The sequence below is a fragment of the Dromiciops gliroides genome, chromosome 6 (assembly GCF_019393635.1).
Source record: "Dromiciops gliroides isolate mDroGli1 chromosome 6, mDroGli1.pri, whole genome shotgun sequence".
Lineage (NCBI taxonomy): Eukaryota > Metazoa > Chordata > Mammalia > Microbiotheria > Microbiotheriidae > Dromiciops > Dromiciops gliroides.
In genome coordinates, this window is record NC_057866.1 from 50,334,867 (window position 1) to 50,345,831 (window position 10,965).

The following is a 10,965-nucleotide window of genomic DNA, read 5'->3' on the forward strand; positions in this document are numbered from 1 at the left end:
AGCTGAATGAAATGCTATTTAAGAACACTTTGTTATTTCTTATAAATAAGTGTTGCAGTGATTCAATTCCTCCCCTACATCCCTTGTCCTAGGATACTTAGGAAGTTTCCCATCTCTCCCTGCTACCCTGGAGACAGAGAGACTAATAGAAACACAGGAAATATGACAGGACTTGTCATTTGAGGATGTTTTCAAAGACCAAATTCAGGTTATAAAATTTACAGAAACCAAAATTGGTAGAAACAGATGATACATACACACTCAAATGGGTGGAGTCATATATCTAACCCTGTAGGAAAGTAGGAGGAGAAGGGAGTAAGAAGGGAGGGCTAAAAGAAGGGAGGGTGGAGTGGGGGAGGAGGCAGTCAGAAGCAAAACACTTTTGAGGTGGGATAGGGTGAAAGAAGATAGAAAATAGAGTTAATATGGGGGAGGGGATAGGATGGAGGGAAATAGTTAATAGTAACTGTGAAAAAATCTGAAGCAGAGACAAGAGTAATGATGATGTTCGATGGATTGATGATGTTTGGATGAAGATGAGGATTGATTGAGGAGGAGGAGATGGATGGATGGAGGATGATTGATGATGGTGACAAAACGTACGGTACTTACTTTGCTGGGCTATTGTGAAGAAAATTCCTTGTCAGATATAAGGTACTATATAAATGTTATCTATTACTGTTGTTGCAATAATCAACCTCATGGGTTAACTGTAAGGAAATATCTCTTTAAAGTACTATATAAATGTAGTTTACTATTAAAAACATGATGAGTAGGATGATATCAGAAAAACCCAGAAAGACCTACATGAGCTGATGCAAAGCAAAATGTACTGTATACAAAATAAGAGCAATGTTGTAAGATGATCTGCTATCAATGACTTGGTTATTTTCAGCAATCCAATGATCCAAGACAACTCAGAAGGCCTTATGAAAAATGCAATTCATCTGCAGAGATGGTATCTGAATACAGATTGAAGCATATTTTTTGTTAGTTCCTTTATCTGAAGTTTTGTTTTTGTCTTTTCTTTCACAACCTGGCTAATGTAAAAATGTTTTGCAAGACTGCTCATGTATAGCTTATATTGAATTGCTTGAGCTCTTGGCGGGGCAGGGAGGGAGGGAGGAAGAGAATTTGGAACACAAGGTTTGAAAAATTGATGTTAAAATGTGTATTTTACATGTAATTTGGGAAATAAAATTCTAAATATTGAAGATGTAAAAAAAACAGATGATACAATACAAAAAGACTTTGACAACTTAGAATAATTGACCATATCTAAAAATGAAAATGTTATAGGCATAAATGTAAACTCTCATCACTGGGTTCAGAAAATCAACTTCACAAATAGAAAGTGGGAGAAAAGTACGTAGAAAACTCTGAAAAAAATCTGGATGTTTCAATGAATTATAACCTCAATATTAATCAATGATGCAACACAGCAGCTTTTGCACAAAAATGAATGTAACCTTTAAACTGTATTGATAAAAGGACATAATAGCATCTTGAAAGAGAGAGGTGATTATTTTTCTTTTATTCTCTCCTGGAAAGGCCATATTTTACATATTGTGTTGAGTACCAAACACCATGTTTTAGGAAGGACAGTTATGTTGGATGTCCAACTCATTCATAGGAATGAGGAGGAGGATGGTTAGGAGATTAGAAAAATGCCATTTGAAGACTGGTTAAATTAAGAGGCAATTTAGCCCGGAGAAAAGACTTCAGGACAAGAGAAAGCCATGACATTTATCTTCAAGTATGTGAAGGGTTATCATGGAAGAGAGACTAGACTTTCACAAATATAGGCAGAACCACAAACAATGGTAGGAATTTACAAAGAATAAGATTTTGACTCAATTTAAAAAAAATGTGTTGCTTTGAGAGATAGTGAGTTCCTCATCACATGGAGGTCTTTCAGTGGAGGATAAATGATAATTTGCCATAGATATTATAGAGGGGATTACTAGTCTAGCATGTGTATGGATTGGACTGGTTGCCTGCAGGGTCTTCCCACCTCAGAAATTCTGTGATCCATTGAGATTAACAAAGGAAACAAACAAAAGTAACATGCCCAAAATGAAACTGATGGTTGACACCAAAGGAAAGGAAAATATATATAAATTATGGTCATATGATACCTAAGTGTGTTAGTGCTCAGGGTCATGACATAAACCCAAGTTTACTAGACTCCAATTCATCTGTAAAGTAATATTGTCCTAGGTCATTTAGGATAGGACAAAGAGAAGTGATTATGTTATGCTCGATAAGGATCTCTCATGCCTTATATGTAATCAATACAGATGCAGGAGTTTCTCAAAAGCTCTCTTCCATGCATAAAATGCAGTCCCTACTCACCTCTGTCTCCCAGATTCCCTTATTACCCTCAAAGTTCAGATCAAGAACAACTTTCCACACAAAGTCTTTGGCTGATCCCTATAGCTACGGGGCTGATCCCCATGGCTACAGGTATTGCCTACCCCCAAAGTACCTTGTATTGATTTTGTATATTCTTGTATAGATATGTATATGTTGTCTCTTCTGATAGACTGTAAGAAAAATGAGACCTTGAACATTAGGTAATTCAATTTGCCATTCCAGAGATGATAAAACTGTGGCCCAGAGAGGTGATGTCATTTTTCTTAAGATCACAGAGTAAGTAAAAGAATAATGACTCCATCTTCTGAATCCAAATTCAGTTTACTTTCTGCTCTGCTATGCGTTTTCCATGACTCTAACATCTTGGAGCACATTTCCAAAGATTCTGTGATGAAGGCCTCATTTGCATATTTTTAGGAAGAAGCCAGATAACTAACCTAACTTGGATTGTGTAACTCCAGTCCTTCATAGGAAAAATACCTCTGATATTCTGGGATTCAGACTTATTTTGCAGAAAGGCCTGAGCATATCTGCCACTCAGAACAGGCCTTAGCCCTGGATTCATGAGACCCAGTCAATAAATAGTGCCACCAAAAAGGGAAAGAAGAGCTAATCCAAACGATAGAGATTTAGGTCAGTCAATGCTACATATCAATAATTACAGCTGGTATTGTACCCATGGTTGTGTGCAGGCTTAGCAGGGAAGGGAAAGGAAATGCCATCTTGGGCATGACTATCTCACATGTTTTATCAACACAGGGATTTGGGCACAATGGAAATCCAACAACTCCAAATGTCAATTGTTATCATGCTTTGTGGTGATTTATCTCAGCAAGAGGCCCTTGGGGACAAGGTGGTAAAAAGCTGCCCAGCTTCACAGCTTAGTTAGCATAAAGATTTTAAAATTAACTAGTCATAAATTTAGAGCTTCGAAGGACCTTAGAGGTCACCCAGCCCAGACTCATTTCACATCAGGAAACTGAAGCACAGAGTCTTTCATTTTTGTAAAATTCTATTGGTTAAAATTGAAAATAGTACCTTCTATACTTTTCTCTTTCTCTTGAGAGCCCTCAAACAGATACAACTAGAGACCAAGTAAACCCCACTGTTCAATGCAATCTTTCAAGGATCCCACCATGCTGCTAGGATAAACTCTCTTCCCCAATGTAGATTGGAACCCAAGACTTGGTAGTTTCCAAGAATTTCTGTGGACAAAATAATACATTACCCTATAGCTAACTTAGTGACGAGCCCCTTCAAATTTGGTTAGACTGATACTTAACCAATAAATCTTCAGTTGGCTACTGGAATTTGTACTTCTAGATTAGGAGGGTCTGACAAAGTCACATGTACTCTGTTGTTGCATTTTCTCTTCATGAACCTGGGTCATCTCCACATTTCTTCCATTTAAAAATAGGTGAAAAATTCTAGGAGAATTAAAATTAAAAGATATTTCTACTAAGAATAAAAGGTAGTTTTCATTTCAAGTCTTACACCTTGAGATCTCCATTAGGTGGTAAATTACAGCAGCAATATCAGTCTCCATTGTTGGAAGGGATTTCCTCCCTAGGACAGTCTCCCACCAACAAGAACCCAGGACTGATTCAAAAGAGACAAACAAGATCCCTGACAAAATTAAAATCCAAATCAAGAAGAAAACGAAGACCAATATCAATTTTAAAAAAGACCTGATTGGGACTTGCTGTTAACCAGAGACCTTGGCAGTGGAGAATAATTAAACTACAGTTGGCAAGGATTTCCATATCAGGCTGCTGCAACTGCTGGATTTCTACTGTGCCCATTGCAGGCGGAAGGTCTGTTATGTGAGTGAATAGAAAGTGATTCTTTATGTTTCAACAAGAGATATTTGTCATGTTTGAGATTTCTGCCTGGGTAAGTCAGGATGTATAAGTGAAGGCAATTAGTAATGGGACTGGAGAGCCAAGACAATGCACAAGTATTTTCTTTCTTTCCGGAATACATGGAGTTTTCTAAGCCAACTGCAAATTCAATGGCAAGTTTATGGCATTGAAGAGAATTATAATGTTGCCATCTGAAATGCTTCCTAAAGACAAAGTGAATGCTTAAAGAATCACATATTTAAAAATGGAAGGGACATTAAGGGTCATATTTTCAAATTTCTATATTTTGCAAAGAAATTGAGCCCCAGAAAGTTTAAGTAATTTGCCCTGCCAGACAGATAAAAAAACGGATTCAAATCAGGCCTGTGCTGGAGCCAGCTTGAACTGACTTGCAAAAGCCAATTGTTAAACCTTCAGTGCAAGCATTTACAGTATAAATTAGGAGCTGATTTGCTGTTGTATTTATTACCTACTCTTGAGAAAGTGATGGAGACAACATCAATAATGCATATTAAACTTAAAAGCATGTGTTGCATTTTTTTTCTTTCAGAGATCTGATTGTTAAACATTTATCAACACACTCCTTATTTGAACCCAAGTCTTTTGACTCCAAAACCTGTGGAGATACATGGGAGAAATTTTGGATATCCAAAAAATAATTGTTCATATTTATATAATCCTTTAAAATTTAGAAAATACTTTTCTCAGCACAAGCCTACAGGGACTAGTGCTATTATCTCCTGAGCTACTCTTCAGCTACTCACTGAGTAGCTGAAGAAACTGAAGCTTCAGACTTCCCCCAGTTATGTAACCACAAAGTGTCAGACAGGACTTGAAGCCAGATATTTTGATTCCATGCCTTGTTCTTTGCCTTCCCTGGCTCAGCTAAGGTGAGAAAATTAAAACACTGGGTATAGCCTGTGAAGATGGAATATCTGGAAAAATGGATACTTCACTTTGAGCTTTTTTTAGAAGGGGGATATATCATTTCTAGAGCTGAAATTATTGCAAAATGAAGACAGGAAGTATGGGTCACATCCTTTCATTCGGAAAAAAAAGAGAGATTCTCGGGTATTAATAAGATGCTCTGTAATAGGTCAGAGATTTAATGCTGTAGCACAGATGGAATTCATTTCCAGAGAACATGAAATTAGATTCATTTAAAAACAGCTTCAGAGAAGGCTTACATATAAACTGTCTTTGTTTCCAAGCTTCAATGGGACAAAGCAGTGGCAAATACCAGGCCTTTCTCAAAAGCCTCTGAAATAACCTCATTGGCCACAGGAAAAATAAATTATCATATAGATTATAGGATGTTAGAGCTGGAAAGGACTTTAGAGATTATCTACCTCAACCCCTTCATTTTATAGATGAGGAAACACAGGCGCCATGAGGAAAGCTGACTGGCCCAAGGTCACGTCCATAAGTTACATGACCGAGCTAGAATAGGTTCCACATCCAAGGCTGTCAGGAGAGCAGCCTTGCTCCTGATTTGAGTGTCAAAATTTAGTGACTCGCCAACTAGTAATGAGTGATTCGGCTTCATTCCTATTAAGGGGATGATGTTAATAACTTAAGGCAGGGGACAGCTAGGTGGCACAGTGGATAAAGCACCAGCCCTGGATTCAGGAGGACCCGAGTTCAAATCCAGCCTCAGACACTTGACACTTACTAGCTGTGTGACTCTGGACAAGTCACTTAATCCTCATTGCCCCACCAAAAAACAAACAAAGAACTTAAGGCAGGGTAGCATAGTGCTGAAGTTGGGGCCAGAATGACCTGGGTTCAAGTCCCACTGCCACCATTTACTGACTTCAGGACCATGGGCCAGTCACCAAACCTCAGGCAATTCTCTAAACCAATAAATTAGAGATGAGCTGTAATATGACTTCCTGGAAGGCATTCCTACACCAAGAAAATTGCACCTCCTTGACATATTATGGACAAATACAATAATGACTCATATTTCTATCCAACTTTAAAGTTTACAAAACACTTTAACAGAAACTGCCCTATGAAGTAGGTAGTAAAAATATAATTCTTGTTCCACAGATAGATAAAGTGAGAGTCAGTCAGATGACACAATGCATAGGGTACTAGACTTGGAGTCCAGATGATTCAAGTTCCAATCCTGCCTCAGACACTTGTTAGCTATGTGACCCAACCGTTCTCAGCCTCAATTCCTGCATCTGTAAAGTGGGGATCACAATAGCACCTACCTCCCGGGGCTGTTGTGAGGATCAAATAAGATAACATGTGTAAAGCACTTGGCAAACCTTAAAGAGCTTATATAAATTCTAGCCACCATCATCATCATCAATGGCTCATCTATGGTCACTCATGCAGTAACTGTCAGAACTAGGATTCAAATCTGGTTTGACTGGCTTCTCTATGAAAAGCAGAAAGGAAGAAAATGGCAAAATCTAAGATAGAGACACAGAGAGACAGGGAGACAGAGAGAGAAGTGATGGAATGAAAGAGGGAGGAAGGGAGGCAGAGAAAAGTATCGAACCTGAACAGCACTAATATCTTAGCATGGATGAGTTTACTTTCTGGGCTTTAATCACTGATGGTTCTGGGGAAATAGGGCACAGGACAGGAAGATTCAGGGAAATCCAAGAGTCTGGAGCACGGTGAACGGGAAGCCTCCATTCTTTAAGGCCTTGCTAACCAATTGAATATTCTGGGATGTTTCATTACTTATCTCGGATGTGTTATACATAGATACACTCTCCTGAAAAGATTAGCAGTTAATAATCTGGATTCTAATTCTAGCTGCAATATTTTAAAAGTTACTGGTATATTTCATGAAAAGATACTTAACATGTTCTATAAAGTGTTTTATCCATAATGAAGTATAATGTGACTGATCTTGATTTGTGCCAATGATGGATTGTACATAAATAATGAAAAAAATGCAGATAATTAACCCAACTGTATGACAGAGAACCACCCCTCTTCCTGTCTCCACCCACCTAGGAGGAAGACCCTTCAACCTTCCTCTGGTGGTGAAATAAGCATGAATTAACAACAACAGCAGCAACAGCAACAACACATGCTATTTAAAATCTTCCCCAACACAGGTAAGCGATGGAGAACCCATGAATCCAGGGGACTGAAAAGTTGGGTAATGATGTCATCTCAGATGTTTACTATTCCCTCTTGGCCATTGCTTCCATAAAGTAATGTTTTCTTTGTCCCCTCTGGAAAAAATGGATTCCATTGTAAAATGTGATTCCCCTTGAAGAACATATCTCTACTCCTTATCAATCAATCAATCAATCAATCCACAAGCATTAATTAAGAACCTTCTTTGTGCCAGGTATTGTGTTAGGGATGAAAAGACAAGGGAAAAAAAACCTGTCCCTACCTACTCCTATCACTGAAGTTAGGTAGATTTGTGACATGGAGTATTATAAGAGTCAATGTGTTTGGAGTCTAAAAATCTAGTTCAAATCCTCTCTCAGCCACTTACTACTCTGGACAAGTCATTTGAATCTTCTGGGTCTCAATTTCCTTATTTGTAAAAAAAAAAAAAAAAAGGGGCGGGGCTCAAACGGATGAACTCCAAAGTCCTTGCTCACTTTCTAGCTAGGACCCAAGAAAGCTTTCCCCCCTCCCCAGGGCAATGAGGGTTAAGTGACTTGCCCAAGGTCACACAGCTAGTAAGTGTAAAATGTCTGAGGCCGAATTTGAACTCAGGTACACCACCAGGGCTGGTGCTCTATCTACTGCACCACCTAGCTGCCCCTAAGAAAGCTTTTTAGGTACAAATTGAGTTTTCAAGCCAGAAGGGTTAAGGGCTCTTTAGTGCCCCTGGGTACTCTGTTATGTCTTTATAAGCCATCTTCCTATCCACAATGCTCTGCCTTCATCTAGCTTTCTGTACCAAGCCCTTCAGCCCCTCCCAAAGTGGCCCAGTCTCCTGTAGTCTAGAGGTCATATCAGCCACAAACTATGGAAAGAAGCCAAGCCCCAGGGATCCCATTGGACTGCCCCTACCACCAGCCTCCACTCAACCACAGGCTTTGCTCTCACACTTTGATCAATGATTGCTTTCCACCCTTTCCCAGGCTCCTTGTCCTTGTGATGATGCCAAATGTGAACAAGGTTTCTTTTGACAGATACACTGGAGTATTGGCATATGACAAATCAAAGGCAGTCAGATGATCACAGACTAAGCTAGAAGGGATGTTGGAGGTCATTGAGTGTAACCCATCATTTTATATATGAAAAAACTGAAGCCCCAAAAGGGTAGCTTGCCCTGGTCCACATGACTCATAAATGTCTAAGGAGGGATTTGCATCTAGATGTTCCTGATTTTAATCCTAGTGCTCCATATTATTTGCTTATAGAACTCATTTCACTAAAAAGTGGGTAAAGGTTGAAAAAAAATGGCTTCAAAGCAGTGTAGAGTAGCAACTAGAAGGCTGGTCTTTAGGACAGTATGACCCGACTTCCAATCCTGACTGATATTTACTATCCTATCTGGGCAAGATAATTAACCTGACCCTCAGTTTCCTGCTCTGTAAAATGGGAATAACAATCTTCTACTTTATAGGGATTTGATAAACCTCAAAATGAGACTAATACTAAATATTAGTAAAAATACTAATTATTATTTAATATATTATCCTGATTATTATTATGCTAATAATTAATATATTATAGTAATTAGTAGAAGTATAATACTAGGGGGCATCTAGGTGGCACAGTAAATAAGGAACCAGCCCTGAATTCAGGAGGACCTGAGTTCAAATTCAGCCTCAGACTCTTCACACTTACTAGCTGTGTGACCCTGGGCAAGTCACTTAACCCTCATTGCCTCGCCAAAAAAGAAAAAGAAAAAGTATTAAAAACTAATGGTGGGGCAGCTAGGTGGCACAGTAGATAGAGCACCAGCCCTGGATTTAGGAGGACCTGAGTTCAAATTCAGCCTCAGACACTTCACACTTACTAGCTGTGTGACCCTGGGACTCTGGGTAAGTCACTTAACCCCAAAACAAAAAACACAAAACAAAACAAAAAATCAAACAAACAAAAAAACTAATGGTAAGAGGAGGAAGGTCAAAGACTAGGAGTGATGCTACTCTAAGGTCCAGTGGCAGAATCCTCAGAATTCACCCTGGCCCTGCTCAGCTTGGATAGTGTCACCCTCTCCCCAACAGAGAATGACTTCGTCCTCCATGTCAAAGAGGAGCTGGACTGATTCTTCCTGCAGAAGCAGCTGTCCAGCCTGTTTCTCTTCCCATCCCTTTCCAGTCACCTCCTGTACTTGATCCACTGGACCACCGAGACTTTTGATTTCCTGAGCAGCTTCTCAGCTGGGGAGGGATGGAAGAGGAGAATGATCATCTGTCACCTGGAAAGCAGGTTACCAAATATGGATAACTTCACTCTCTCCTGCCCGATGCCTGGCTGCCAGGGCAAGTTCCGAAGTCCCAGGTCCAACTCAGCCCAGGAGGCAGCCCCTGGATCCCGGGGTCCACGGCCAGGCCGGAGGCAGGGAAGTTGCAACCGTGACCAGGCCTTGTATGTGCCTCGGCGCTACTCCGGAAAGCCAAGTGGAGTTCAAACTGGGCCCCACAAGGGGCAGATATTGGGGACGGGGATGGGGATGGGAACCCAGCTGGAGAAATCCCAGAAGAGCCCAAAGACATTGGCAATAAGGAGCAGGGCCCCGAGGGCCCCATCAGGAAGTGCCTGGAGTGGCAGGAGATATCAAAGACCAGAACGAAATGAGCCAAAAGGGTGAGCCTAAGCCAGACTCAGAAGAGCTGGATCCCCCGGCTCCAAGAGCCAGTCACAGGAGGGGAACTCCCAGGAGATAGAGGATCTGAACAGCTCCAATCTCCAGCCATCCTCGGAGATTAGGCGGTAGACCCTCCCACCCAAGAGGGTGGAGGGTGAAGGAGAGGGCAGCTGTTCAGAGGATGAGTCTGTGGAGCTGATTATGGACAACCTGGTTGATGGAGAGGTTCACAGCTGAGAAGTCTTTGGGGGAGAACAGTTTTGGCCACATGGCAGAAAACTACGGGTTTGAGCCTTCCTTGAAGATGGAAGACCTCATGGAAGTGTTCTCAGAATTTCAGGAGAAGGGGTTCAAGAACCAGTGGGTGGATGACACCCATGTTCTGGGAGTCCTTCCTTGCCTGGTGTCAGCCAATGAAGCCCTGACCAGGGATTTCCCAGCACTAAGGATCTGTCCCCTCACTCAGGGAACCAAACGGTCCAAGATCAAAGCCCTCCAGCATCCAAAGCTCCTGCATTTGGCCAAGGAGCCACCACAGACCAACACAGCCATAGCCTGGAGGCTCGTGGGCCAGGCCCTGGGCCTCCAGAGGAAATACAGCAAACAGATGAAGAGCAAGGCCCCTTCCCAGCCTTGAGTCACCTGCTTCCCACAGGAAGAACTCTAGGACCCAGACTCCAGGGCTCTGGAGGCCGGCCCCAGATGGACCAGGCCCAAGGACTAGCTCCAACCAACAGCTGTAACTAAAAGGGCACCAGCCGGGGCCCAGCCTGGTGGCCTTGACTATGCTTTTAGATGTTGAGAAGAAAATTAAAAGCTGACTGGATGAAAAAAAAAACCAGCAAAACTAATGGTAAACCCTCCTACCAACATTCCTTGGAATCCCTGCCAGAAAATAATTTATAGGCTGAATGGATCATTGGTGTGACCCTGTGGTAAGAAAAGCATTTATTTTACACAGGCTTGGATGATTTT

General features: G+C 41.0%; 1 pseudogene; it reads left to right on the top strand.

Moving 5' to 3' along the window:
- The first annotated feature begins 576 nt into the window (after positions 1-576).
- LOC122731976 lies at positions 577-10,627 on the top strand (annotated as a pseudogene).
- Positions 10,628-10,965: the final 338 nt, after the last annotated feature.